This window comes from Salminus brasiliensis, chromosome 14 (genome assembly GCF_030463535.1).
Source record: "Salminus brasiliensis chromosome 14, fSalBra1.hap2, whole genome shotgun sequence".
Lineage (NCBI taxonomy): Eukaryota > Metazoa > Chordata > Actinopteri > Characiformes > Bryconidae > Salminus > Salminus brasiliensis.
The window spans coordinates 26,524,481-26,539,778 of NC_132891.1; positions in this window are offsets into that span (position 1 = coordinate 26,524,481).

Here is a 15,298-nt window from a genome sequence, read left to right on the forward strand (position 1 = left end):
TGTTAAGAGGGGTGAAAATATAGTGTTAAATTTGATCCCGGAGTGTAGCTGAGATTTGTTCTTGTGTTAAGTGATCTGTTAAGAAATGTATCCAGTGTGTAATAGAAAGATGCTGTCTGTGTTTCCAGTTAAAACGAATAGTTTTCGTTGCAATGGTTAATGCTAAGAGTAATGGTTTGAAGTTTTTTGTTGGCAGGTTTATTGTTGTGAGGTCTCCTAATAGACACAAAGCAGGTGTTTCTGGAATGCTGTTCTTCAAGTATGTGGATCATTTTTGGGTAGTTTTTTTTCCAACAGTTATTCACTGGTACACATCCCCATAGAGCATGAAAGTAATTGTCTAACCCCAGCAAGACAGAGCTGCTGTACATCCCAGGAACTGCTGGACTTAAAAACGATCTTGCCATCTCCTTTGAGAACTTATTGGTCACTCCTTCTACAGAAGCTCACAGCCTTGGTGTAGTCATGGATGATCATTTATCGTTCTCAAGTCATGTTGCAAATGTAACTCGATCATGCAGATTCCTTCTGTACAACATCTGGAGAATTCAACCCTTCCTCCCTAGAGAGGCCACCCAGGTGCTCGTTCAGTCTCTCATCACTTCAAGACTTGACTACTGCAACTCTCTTCTGGTCTTCCTCTGCGCACCATCAGGCCCCTGCAACAGCAACAGCAGCGGCACGGGTCGTCTTTAACTTGTCACTCATTGTAACCATGTCACTCCACTGCGTTCTCTTCACTGGCTTCCTGTAGCTGCCCGCATCAGATTCAAAACCTTGACGCTGGCCTACAAAGCACAGAAATGACCAGCCCCTCCGTACTTGATGGCAATGGTCAAAAGCCGATTCGCACCAAGAGCCCTTCGAGCTTGACACGCCATCGCTCAAAATTTATAGAAGACAAGCGTCCAGGCTTTTTTCTGTCCTGCCACCAAAGTGGTAGAACGAGCTTTCCTTGGGTGTCTAAACAGCGTTCGCTGTCTTCAAACATAGACTGAAGACAAACCTCTTCTGAGAGTACTTGGGCGAACAGTAGAGCGGTCACCTTACTGACTTGTGTTTAGTAGTGTCTTAAGAGGTATCTTTGAATATTTAGCCTTTTCAAACTAGCTGAGGTTTTTCTTGGGTAAATAGCTAAGCAGTTTTGTAAGTTGCTCAGGATAAATGCATCTGCTAAATGCCCTAAATGTAAAATGTAAATGGTGTGAAGTGTACATTGTGCACAGATGCCTGTTTCATTAAAACTAATTTGGAACATCCAGGTAATACATGGATAATACCTTTTTCTTTCAATTTCTTGAAGATTAGAGGGGACTTGAAGTCTGGGTTATTCCATATTGGTGTATGCGAGCTGGGGGTCATATCAAAGTTTGTTCATTTGTTGATTTTCCACCAGGCTAAAAGAGTTGAGGACATTGCTGTTTTTAAAACTGTTATGGTGCTTTAATGTCTTGTTAAGGAATGGTAAATCTTATGTCAGTGCAGTAGGTTTGTTCTATGTCTAGCTACTGATTGTTATGGTAATTTTCTTGTCTCCATTTAAATAGTGAAGATCGTTTGCAAGATAGTGTTGATGAAAGTCTGGAGCATCTAGGCCACCATGAGCTTCATTTTTTGTAATGTTGTGAGTTTTATTTTAGTTTTTTGTTTCTCTAGTACAACAGAGTTAAACATTGTGTTCAATGTGTCAAACCACACTGGTTGGATCAATTGGAATCACAGAGAATAGGAAGTTGATCTTTGATGCACCCTAAAATTGAGATAGGTAAGTTCATCCATTAATTTAGATAATTTTCTAGTGACTTTAACAGTGGGGTGTAATTGAGCTGAAATAAATTACATTTCCTAAAGGAGATCTTTATTCCAAGGTATGTGATGTTATTTATAGTACATGGAAAGAAGAGGTTTTGGAGAGCAGCATTCCAGTTTGTTCCATATATTGATAAAATAATATATTTATGCCCGTTGAGTAATCGGATATGTGCAAGTAGTATTGATGATGGCTGTGATTTCTTTGATTGATTGTGTGGGGTTTTGTGGGGATTTCTGCATAGGTTCCATGTAGTTGTTTGTTTTTTGAAAAATCAGTGCAGATAGATTGTAGATAAAACAATATATCATCTGCATATAGACTTATTTTGTGGGTGGTGCTACGAGTTTTGATACCAATGATTTTGTCATTCTGTCTTATGGTAGCAGCTAATGGTTTAATAAATAATGCAAATAATAATGGTGAGAGTAAGCATCATTGCCTGGTTCCACAATGTAGGGAGAAGTTATTGGTGACAACTAATGCCATAGGTGAGGAGTATAATAGTTTAATCCAGTGTATAAAGGCCTGACCAAAGTTTTGTAGTGCTGTAAAAAGAAAGTTTACTTTGTCAAAAGCATTCTCTGCATCCAAAGATATAATAATTGTTTTATTTTTATGTTATGAAAAATGTATTATGTTAATGAGGCGATGAGGCGAGGTTCTTTCTTTAATAAAACCTCTTTGATCTGGATGTATTAAGTAGGACATACCTTTTTCTAATCTTGCTGATAGTGCTTTACTTATTATCTCAAGATCTGTGTTGAGTGATATTGGGCGATAGCTTGAACATTGAGTAGGATCCTTATTTGGATTATTACTGATATTAATGCCGTTCATTTGCAGTGGAATATGTAATGTATGTTTTATTTAATTTACAATTCTGATTAAGAGTGGGGAGAAGTGTTGCCAGAAGTGTTTATAGAACTCAGGAGGGCATCCAAGTGGGCCTGGGACATGTCTAGGTCTGCTGCCTGCCGGTTATTCAATTTGGGTAGTAGTAGATTATTTAAGAAGGCACTGATCTCTTCTTGTTTTACATTTCTGGTATTAGAGGACAGATTGTTATAGTACATTTTAAAAGTCTTGTTTATTGATTTAGGATCTTAAGTGATATTTCCTGATGGTTCCTGTAGCTATGGTCATTTTTTCTTTATTTAATTTATTAGTTTGATTAGCAAGGTATTTTCCATATTTATCATTGTGTTCAAAGTGATTTTGCCTAAGTCATCAGAGCAAGAACTTGATAATGGTTGAGTCCTGTTTATGTTGGTGTTCTTTTATCATTTTCCTTTGTGGGGATTTCTGCATAGGTTCCATGTAGTTGTTTGTTTTTTGAAAAATCAGTGCAGTCCCTGTGAATCTGTGATAGTGTTTTTATGGATGAATGGAAGATTCCTATTTATTAAAATTGTTTTTTTTTGTTTTTACAGGTTCTCAGGACCCCATTACCCCCTCCCTCCCTAAAGGTAGTTACAGCCCACAAGTATCTGTGCATCTGGAACTGTGTGCTTGTCTGCATATCTATCTGGAACTCTGGCTTGCTGTCTTTCTATCCATCTGCAGTTCTGTCTGTAACTCTGTATTAGGTATATGTCTATTTGTCTATTTGTCTGCAACTGTGTAACAGGTAAGTGATCGTTCAGGTTCAATACATGTATTGCCTTTTTTGATATTCAGTTCCTCAGGACCCAATGAACTCTTCCCTCCCTGTGTTCCCCCACTGTGTGCTTGTCTCCATGTTCATCTGGAACTCTGGCTGGCTGACTTTCTATCCATCTGCAGCCCTGTCTGGCAACTGTGAAAGAGGTAAGTGATTATTCAGGTTCAGTATATTTATTGACTTTCTTTTTTGTTATTCAGGTTCTCAGGACCCAATAAACCCTTCCCTCCCTGTAGATGGATCTGGCCAACAAGTATCTGCCCATTTGCAACTGTGTGCTTGTCTGGCTTTCCATCCATGTGGAACTTTTGGACTCTACATCTGCAACTGTGTTTGGCTGACTATTCACAAGCCAGTGTATAACAGGTAAGTGATCATTCAGAACAGCATTACCTGTTTTGTCTTTGTTCTCAGGACCACAGGACCCCCTCTCTCCCTGAAGATTGATCCAGCCAACAAATATCTGTACGTCTCAAACTCCGGCTGGCTTTTCAACTTCTTCAACTGTGTGTGGCTCGCTGTCTATCTGTCTGCAACTGTGTAATAGGTAAGGGATCATTCATGTATTGACTTTCTTTTGTTTTTCAACCAGCTCCAATACTCCCGGTGCAGCAGAATCTGCGGACTCCTGCCTTGCCACAGAAAAGGTTTTCCTCCTCAGACAACAATGGCTTCCTCAAGATTAACTCTTATGTGGTGGTCCCATGAACAGACCCACTACACCAGTAGCTCAAACACCATCAGTAATTCTACCCTCAACATTTTAATTGTAGGAGGAAACCTTGGCTGAGGAAGAGACAGGGGAGGCATTTGAAGATGCAGGAAGTCATGTAGAGACAAACATGCGTAATCCACCTGAATATTATGGACCTCAAATATTCTATTCTGTTGAATGTGTGGACAACCAGGACAAATCAAGATTAAAAACTGATCTTTTCGCACAAGCTTTCAGTTATTCCACCATTGTACTGTTCTTTTTTCTATGCTGATGTTGCCTGTTTTCATACAAACACTGTTCTGTACTGCCCTGATTACAGGTTCTGATCATTATTGTTGTCTTTTTAATCTACTTATTTTACAGACCATAAACTAGTGTGCTCGTACTCCTAAATTCCTTTCTTAATTTTCTCCTTTCTTTCCCCCCATGTGCTGAGCTGCCCCCTGCTGTCTACTCGCTGCTGGGTGTGCAGACTTTTATGGCTTGACTGTATGTAACTCCTTATGAACTTTATCCAAAATTAATCTATTCTGTATAGTTCTCTTCAGTGTTTGGATTTTAAGGTGTATGTGATCAGAAGACCATCTGAAGAGTCAATAGCAATGACTGGTAAACAGTCATCCGGACTCCATCCTACATTGACAACACAGCCTAAGGTGTGAGCCTTGCACCATCTTGGCTGCCTGTGATGATGCTGGCACCTCAGACTTTGAAACTTTTTGTCCTAACAGGACAATTCCTGACACAGCACCAAAAGGTATTGGACTGATTGTATTGCTTGCTTCGCATCACCTACAAGATCTGATGCAGGGCACTTTGGTTCATTTGTTGTGGAACAGAAATGGACTTTTAGACTATTTAGAACACTAGACTCTGTGGACTGAGGAACAATTTGTTTATGATTGCTACAGTTATTGTGGTTCTAATCCTTTTCACACACAAAGACAATGTACCAGCTAATGTCCATATGAAAAAATATATGGTTCCTACAAGGTGAACAGGTGTTTTTCTTGCTTAAATCAGATATGATACCATATAATGTTTTTTATATGTTCACTACAAGTCAGTGTTTTTTTTCTTGTATGATTATGGCCACATTCATACAAAAAAACACACATGACATATAGGGACTCCTATAAGACAACAATAAAAGCTATATTTTTTTGTGCAAATCTTACATTTTAACTCTGTTTTATCATATGATTTTAATGGGAAATATGTTTGTTCTTATTTCCTAATAAAAATTTCCACTGATTTCAGAAAAATGTATGATCTCTAGAATTTTTTTACAGTGGTTTCAATGTGATGAATGTGTTTTGAACATGAACATTTAAGTGCCTGAGATTTCATTATTTTCATTATTACTGAATTATCTATATATTATCACTATATGTTACACTACACACAGAAACGCACATACTTTCTCAGACTGAACACTAAACTCTTTTGTAAGTTGCTCTAGAGATGAGCATCTGCTAAATGCTGTAAATATGTTAATGTGAATTCAAATGCTACATTAAACACACACAAGGGAACGCTTTTGGCATTATTTAATATTCACTTTACCTACATTATGTAACTTAAACAGCACAAAAATGCACTTTAATCAGTGCTCTTTAATCCAGAACATTTTGAACTGCATTTTAACCCAATGCACTTTAATTCAGCTATAATTCAAAATAACTAAATGAAATCAAACTAAATAATGTGGTGCAAAATAATGAAGTTTCCTTTTTGCTCTTATTTCTGTCAACTTGGCATTAATCGTAGTGCCAAAAGTTGAGTGAATCATGTGGGCCACTTAGCCAGAGTCGCTCCTAACAAGGGATAAAATGAAAAATCAAAATAGTTGTAGCTATAAAAATCAGTTCAGTCGTAGCATGTCTATATTTGGTGGCCATATTTATACACTGAATTATTTTTTATGAGTATATTTTGAAACACATACAGAGCTCTAGGCTAGTTAATGCATATATCACAGTTACACTTTCTACACAGTTGTACATTCTACATAAAACATTTTTACATACACAGATTTAATTTAATTTAATTAAGCTTTGCCAGATTCCCCAGATTTTAATCCTCTTGAACCAGTTAAACACCAGGGAAGGCTTCCACCAAATCTGGCCCAACTGCATAAAAAGTATCTGAACATTGATGTGTCTTACATCCAGAAACTTGTCCAGTACATGTCAAATCCAATCAGTTGTTATTGGTGCTTGTGGAGGTATTACAAACTATATTAACTGCTGTTAGGAGTGTCCGAACAAAAGATGAGGCAGAGTTTGCATTCTGGGCCACAGCCCAGGCAAGCCGATCAATAAAGATGTTGGATCCAGAATAAATTTCCACTTATTTTGGATGTGGTCCATAACAGTGACTAACTACAGGCATATGGTGTTTGTTATATTAGCGTAAAGTACCTCAACAAAGCATGTTAATCATGTAAATTAGTTCTTTTCATTTCCATGTAAGAAAACAAGTTAACAAGTTCCGTTTTCCATGTAACCATGTTCATCATGTGACATGTGCAGAGCTAAATATAGGAGCTTAGGTTATAAGGGTCATGATGTGTTTAGCTGTTAAGCGGGCTTAATATATATTTTGGAAAAAAGCAATAAGCCACTCAAGGCTGTGTTTTACCTTGGTTTAGGGGTGCTGGGGATATCACAAAATAAATAAAATCATTGCAACACACAGCTGTAGGCAGTGATTATAATTCACTTCTCCAAACTGCAATTACTACAACCGAGCTACATACATCTATGATTTTGTGCGTTGTCTGTTTTTGTGCAAAAACAAACAATTGTGCAAGTTGAATATGAGAAAACAAGAGAAGAAAGTCCCAGATGCCATACCTTTCAAAAGCATGGATTTCAACTTCTCATTTTCATTCTTCAGTTCTTCATTTTCACTAGCAAGCTCATCAAGCTTTCTCAGAACTCCCACTGAAGCTACTGAGTGATACTTTTTAAAGAGTAGTTAACATCAAAATATTGCAAATTAATTTAGTCAGCTGGTGGCTATAGAGGTTTAGACCCCTTTTCTGTCTAAGCTCTGATGAGTTCTTTATTCGCTTGCTGGGTCAAATCTTGTCATTTAAATAGAACAAAGACAATGTGTGGGCAGGTATTTTTTTCTATTTTTGATCACCTAGTTGCAACTAACCCAAACAACCTAAATATCTAATTGTTATTTTTTTCCAAAATACAAGCATTGTAAATACAATGTTAATGGTATAACTTTTACCGGTGCACACACTATGTCAGTGTCTTCTGAATCATCTTTAGTCAATTTCTTTGGTGGAACAAACACCCTATTTTTGGGAAATGGCTCCTCTCTTTCCTCAGGCTGTGAGAGGAGAAATATCCTGATCTTATGAATTTCCTGTTGATGTGAAATTGATTATCTGAAAAGTAGTTTAAAATATAAAGTAGAAACACACCATCATACTTCAATCAGACCATATAAGGCCAGAGAAAAGAATTTAAATTTTGTAGGTTTGACCCTTTGAATTATCTGTTGTTCCAAGCTGAACTATGCAAGCTGCTTGTATGATGTACACTGCTCACTGTAACACATCCTAGATATGAATGAATGAAATATTCTCATTGAATACTTTGTTCTGTACAAAGCTGAATCACACAAAATCACACAAAAATCATCAATGGAAATCAAATTTATTAATCAATGGAGGCCTGGATTTGGAGTCACACACAAAATTAAAGTGGAAAACCACACTGCAGGCTGATCCAACTTGTGATGTAATGTCCTTAAAACAAGTCAAAATGAGGCTCAGTGTTGTGTGTGGCCTCCACGTGCCTGTATGACCTCCCTACAATGCCTGGGCATGCTCCTGATGAGGTGGCAGATGGTCTTCTGAGGGATCTCCTCCCAGACCTGGACTAAAGCATCCGCCAACTCCTGGACAGTCTGTGGTGCAACGTGACATTGGTGGATGGAGCGAGACATGATGTCCCAGATGTGCTCAATCAAATTCAGGTCTGGGGAACGGGCGGACCAGTCCATAGCTTCAATGCCTTCATCTTGCAGGAACTGCTGACACACTCCAGCCACATGAGGTCTAGCATTGTCCTGCATTAGGAGGAACCCAGGGCCATCCGCACCAGCATATGGTCTCACAAGGGGTCTGAGGATCTCATCTCGGTACCTAAGGGCAGTCAGGCTACCTCTGGCGAGCAAATGGAAGGCTGTGCGGCCCTCCAAAGAAATACCACCCCACACCATTACTGACCCACTGCCAAACCGGTCATGCTGAAGGATGTAGCAGGTAGTAGATCGCTCTCCACGGTGTCTCCAGACTCTGTCACGTCTGTCACATGTGCTCAGTGTGCACCTGCTTTCATCTGTGAAGAGCACAGGGCGCCAGTGGCGAATTTGCCAATCCTGGTGTTCTCTGGCAAATGCCAAGCATCCTCCACGGTGTTGGGCTGTGAGCACAACCCCCATCTGTGGACGTCGGGCCCTCATACCATCCTCATGGAGTAGGTTTCTAACCATTTGTGCAGACACATGCACATTTTGGCCTGCTGGAGGTCATTTTGCAGGGCTCTGGCAGTGCTCCTCCTGTTCCTCCTTGCACAAAGGCAGAGGTAGCGGTCCTGCTGCTGGGTTGTTGCCCTCCTACAGACTCCTCCATGTCTCCTGGTGTACTGGCCTCCTGGTAGCGCCTCCAGCCTCTGGACACTACGCTGACAGACACAGCAAACCTTCTTGCCACAGCTCGCATTGATGTGCCATCCTGGATGAGCTGCACTACCTGAGCCACTTGTGTGGGTTGTAGAGTCCGTCTTATGTTACCACGAGTGTGAAAGCACCACCAACGTTCAAAAGTGATCAAAACATCAGCCAGAAAGCATAGGTACTGAGAAGTGGTCTGTGGTCCCCACCTGCAGAACCACTCCTTAATTTCTAACTGTTGTCTATTCCATTTGCACAACAGCATGTGAAATTGATTGTCAATTAGTGTTGCTTCCTAAGTGGACAGTTTGATTTCACAAAAGTTTGATTTACTTGGATTTATATTGTGTTGTGTTTTATAAAGGATTTATAAAGTGTTCCCTTTATTTTTTTGAGCAGTGTATTATGAACCATCAAGATTACTTGATTAATTAATGTTTCACCTTAGATAAAGGTTGTAGGTACGCGGAGGTTCGCGGACACAGGGAATTGTAGTATACTGAGATGCTGGAGCTAAAATAAAGACTAAAATACAAAAAAATACAGAGATGGAGGGTGAACATTCTTTAGTGCAATTTCATTCAGAATCAGAATCTATTTATTTCGCCAAGTATGTTACACATACAAGGACTTTTGCTTGGTGAAAGCAACACAAGTATGATATGTAACAAACAAACAAACTGTTAAGTATTACTGTTATGTCCACGTTGACGCGCCCGCCCCGGGGGGCGGTCCCGAGTTGCGGTCCGCAGGCTTCAAGGACTTTTATGTTGAAGTTCAGTTCATGTCACGATTCACAGACTTTTAGTTTAAGGTTCAAGTTCACGTTTTTGATCACGGACTCTTATGTTGACATTCTGTTCACGTCTCACGTCAAGTTGTATTCATGTGTGTTTAATTTGTGTTCTTTGTTTTGTTGATTTGGTTCACCTGAGGCTGTGGTATTTAGGGGGCTAGCTTCAGTACACTCATCACTGAGAATTATTAACCCTGAGCCATCCTGGTGTGTTGGCATTTGTTTTGGATCCTAAGTCAAGTGTCTAGCAATAGATTTCACGAGGACGTCCATGAGAGTCCCTCATGTTTCTAGTTCTACTCGGCCATACCGTTCGTGAGCATGTCAAGGTTCAGGTTTGTCCATGGATCACCTCTGGGGTTCAGCGACTGATCTCACAGCTCCTTAGTTACGTCAAGTAAGTTATGTTTATGTTATTCCCTGTTGGTCCTCTGGCCCTGCCAGTTTTACAGAAAATTTACATCTGTACAGCTGTGCAATAATCATAGCGCAAATGTTATGCATGTTGTGTATCAGTACTGTGTTGCAGTTACATTCAGTTTGGTTCAGTGGTTCAAGTTTAGAAGCTCAGTTCAGTTTTAAATTAGGTGTATAGATTAGGGTGTGAGGTGTCCACTGTGGTGGAAGAGCACTACAGCTCTGGGGAAAAAGCTGTTAGCATGCTGTGTTGTGCTGGTTTTGATGGTCCCGAGTCTCCTACCGGAGGGGAGTGTGGGTGCTCTTAGGATGGTTGGTTTCTTGGAAACTGGAATGATGGTGGAGGTCTTAAAGCAGGCTGGAACACAGCAGAGTTCCAGTGATTTGTTGAAGATGCTGGTGAAGACTGGTGCTAGTTGGTCGCAGCATTGTTTGAGAGTAGAGGCCCTGGGGCCTCCTCCAAGCTGATGGAAAGACAAGCAGGGGACAGAATGTGGGAGAGCGTGGGGGAGGAGGGTGGTTGTCTGGGGAGACAGGCTGTAGACTTTTGTGCGTTCAAATCTGCAGTAGAACTCATTCAGGTTGCTGGTGAGCTGTCGGTCATTCAGGAGAAGGGTGGTTCCCCACCTTGTAACCTATGAAAAGTTAAAGACCTTTCCATGCTGAGGATGGCTTGTTAACAGTTGTTAGAAATCCGGCATACAGGAGACAGATTCAGGAGCCAGGAGACTGGATCTTCAGTGTTGATGAGTTTATTGATACACACAGAGATGTACAACTCGATCGGTCACGGTCAACCCAGTCTGATTAGGGGTATTTTGAAAGGGCCTTATATACATTGGAAATTGTGGGAGGAGAAAGGTTGATGAAGAGGAGTTTAGGGAGGGGGATGAAGGACAGGTCACTTGGAGTATCAACAGTAAGGGGTGATAGTTATATCTTTAAAGAGAGATAGGAGGTGGGTGAAGTTGAGGGCACTTGGAGTGTCAACAGTAGGGGGTGATAGTTATCACTTTAAAGAGGGGTAGAAGGTGGGTGAAGTTTGAGGGGGGTTGATTGTTATCACACATCAAGGGTCATCGGTATGACCGCTTAATTGTTGTCACCTTTTGAGGGTTATTCGAATTACCATATACAAAGAGAGAGAGTGACCACTTTAGGCCAGCAGAAGAAGGGTAACAAAAGGTGAGACAAAGGATTAAGATAACAAGTTGAAACCACATGAAAGTAATGTTAGAAAGGGCCATATTTCTCTCAATTCCCCCTTTGATTCTCCCTCATGGAGAATCACAAAACAATATTAAGACTACTAAGTACAAAACATATGTACAATAAGAAGTCAAAAACAAAAAACAAACAAAATAAACAAAATAAAAGGCAATAACTATACAAAAACAGGGCAGTGCCTATTTCTATATTATTATGCTAAAGAATGTCACATTGAAGTTGTCCATGGCTGCAACTTCCTGAAAAATACCATAGAGAGTTTTCTTCTGTGTCTGTGAGCAGTCACAGTGTGTGTCCAAGTTATGTTTGTGAACATCAGCCGATGGTAGATCATCCAAGTAGTCCAGTGGTCAGTTGGTTCTTCGAGTCTGAAGCTTGGGTGCAATGTGTAAATTATTCTTGCCATTCTCAATGAACAGGAGCACTGTCTGGCTCCATCTGATCTGTAACACAGAAGTAACATTGCACAGTAAACTGTTCATTGTTGTTGGGAATTTTTCAGCATTAGTTTACCTGCTCATCCCCACTATCTGTCCCTCAGAGGAGGCTGCTATGGTAATGCATAGTGTGTTGAAAGTCTTCACCAAAGGGTTGGCCCCTATGGCATAAAAACCATAGTTCTTCCCTGAGGCTCTTTGCATTACCCACCTCTTCTCTTTATTGACCCTATTATTTCTTTCTGATGAGCAGATACAACCTTACAGTAAGAAACATGAATAACTGTTTCCTTTACATTTCACTGCTGAATCAGTGATTAGCATAACCTGAAATGGGCCACCCCATCTAGGTTCTAAGGACTGTTTGTCATGTTTCCTCACCAAGATCCATTGACCTTTCAGCAAGTAGCACAGTTTTGGCCAATCTTGTTAGAACTAATCTTGTTAGTTCTATGAACTTAGCATTCCTCAAAAGTGTGAAAACATTTCTGCTACACTAGTGTAACCAGGTAGTGTGATGCTAGTGTCACATTATCTAGAGAACCTTTCACACCATTATTTAGCCATATCTATTATTCCACAGATCAGTGGTTCACTCTAGTGTTCACTCTAAATCTACAATAGGGCCATGTTGCCCAGGGTTATCTTTAAGCAGATCGTATAGTGGTTTTTAAAAATGTAGCATTACTTACAAGGCCTAAGAAAGCTTGGCAATTAGTGCACTGTGCTTGGCAGTGACATTGTGATAACTGCAGCTTCTCTACAAGGCACAACTCCTCTAGAACCCTGGGTAACAAATTGTCTCATCTGAACTCGCCTTGCACTAACATGTTCAGAATCCTCGTCAGAAGATGAAGATTCTGATCCATCAGAATGAACAGTCTCATTGCTTTTGTCATTTACAGATAATTCAGGATACAGCCTTACTGTTACTTGAGAATCTCAATCCTCTGTGTAACATGGCTGACCTGCTGGAGGGGCAACAGAAGGACACTGGCACCTTGATTTAGTTTTACAACTAGCATGCTGCTGTTCAACTTCTGTCAGGTTTTGCTGAAGTGTCTTACATGTTCTTTTGGCATTTATGGTAGCTGTTTTATGCCGTCTGCATTCACTAATTAGTTCTAAGATCTTTCCCTGAGCTTCCTTTAACTCATCTTCCATAGACTTTAACTTGCATTTCCAATATTGCTTAATTACAAAAAGACACTTCTTCACTGAGTCATGCTTAAGGCCATAACCTAAAACTACCTTACACTCAGCAAAAGTCCATTCTCTATCAGCAGAGAAACCTTTGGATGAAAAGTACTGAGTTATCTTTTGCTCATTAATATGTTTCTTCACTATGCCATTGATTACCTTTTCAAAATCAGAAACAGTCCACTGAGGCATTTCAGTCCCTCCCTTAACTAAGGTGCTGCTTTTATAGTTAAGAGGCTTTACCAAGATTCTGAGTATGTTGGCCTTTTCTGGACATGGTGAGGAAACAGGAGAACAAAACCAACAAAACTTCCCTCATAAACAAAGAGGATAACAGCCATAAAACACTAGGTTTTTATCAGTGACAAACAACAAAACTTCCCTCACAAACTGAGAGGATAACAGCCACAAAACACTAGGTTTTTATCAGTGACAAACAACAAACCTTCCCTCAAAAACAGAGAGGATAACAGCCACAAAACATTAGGTTTTTATCAGTGACAAACAACAAAACATCCCTCAAAAACAGAGGATAACAGCCACAAAACACTAGGTTTTTGTCAGTGACAAAAGAACAAAACTTCCCTCAAAAACAGAGAGGATAACAGCCATAAAACACTAGGTTTTTATCAGTGACAAACAACAAAACTTCCCTCACAAACAGAGAGGATAACAGCCACAAAACACTAGGTTTTTATCAGTGACAAACAACAAAACTTCCCTCACAAACTGAGAGGATAACAGCCACAAAACACTAGGTTTTTATCAGTGACAAACAACAAAACTTCCCTCACAAACAGAGAGGATAACAGCCACAAAAAGCCACACTGTTTTGCCGCACAGTCATGAGTCAGCAGGGTGACCAGCAGAGGACTCAGAACACTGCCATGGTGGGCCCCAGTGTTCAGTGTTATGGCACTGGAGATGCTGTTCCCAATCCAGACTGACTGGGGCCTCCCAGTCAATATGCAAATTGTAGGGGGGTCCAGTGAAGAGGGCAGTTGGGTCTTGATGTTCCTCATGACTAGCCTCTCAAAGCACTTCAAGATGATGGGAGTGAGAGCAATAGGACGGTAGTCATTGAGGGAGGACGCGGTGGACTTCTTTGGTACTGGGATGATGGCGGAGGTCTTAAGGCATGTTAGGACATTGGAGCTGCTCAGGGAGATGTAAAAGATGTCCGTGAGAACATCCATCAGCTGGTCTGCACATTCCCTGAGCACTCTGCCAGAGATGTTGTCTGGTCCTGCAGCTTTCCATGGACTCGGCGCAGAGTCTTTCTCACATCCACCACAGTCAATGTATACAGTGTCTATGAGTTTTTGGACTAAATACAAAGGTCTACATTTAACGATCATGAACTCCACCAGCGGAGACCAGTGCTTAGCGACTGTCATAGCGTTGTTACACCATTCTGAGTTGATGTAAACACACACCTCCACCATGAGTCTTCCAGGATAGAGCTGCGCTCCTATCCGCTCTGAATGCGGTTAGCCCCTGTAGCTGAATGGCGCTGTCTGAAATGTTGTCGCTAAGCCATGATTCCACAAAGACTAAAACACAGCTGTCTCTGAACTCACACTGGGTAGTTCACTGGAGTCACATGTAGTCCAGTTGATTCTGGAGGGAGCAAACATTTGCGAGGAATAGTGATGGAATAGCCAGTTAGGGCTAGCCTTTAGCCTCGTGCTGATCCCGACTATCTTTTGGTGCTTTCGCTCACACCGCTTGCAAAGAGATTTCCGCCAGCCTCCGAAATCAGGCAATGCTGTCGACTGCAGGCCTGGGTCTCATAGCAGACTGAGCTGTCGTAGCATCTGCAGAACTTCATCTGGGAGCTTAATGTTTGTTTGATTTGCCCACTGTAGCAGGGTCCGGCAATGGTAAAAGGCGCACTGGTGTTCCTATGCACTCTTAGCGAAAAACAAAAAACAAAAGTAGCGACAAACAATAACACAAAAGCAAGATTATTTATCGGACGTGGATCGGCCGCTGGAGAGCCGGAGGGTCCGAGGTACAAGGTTCCCCCCACAACAACATCAGGCTTATTCTTCTGCACCTCCCACGTCCCTCTCATTCCCGGTCTCACCTGATGGAGTCGATCAGCCCATGCAGTTGGGGCATACTCGTCTGTCTCACCAAAAGCGGAAGGGCATAAAGGCCATTGGCATAAAGGCAGAGATAAACCTGATGCCGTTGCGGGGGAAATCCTGTTCCTCGGACCTTCCGGCACTCCCGCAACCGGTTATCCAGCCTGAGGGAATCAGTTATCAGATCCTCAAGTACTCTAGTGGGGTCATTCATCACCATTTACAGCCCATCCTGGAAT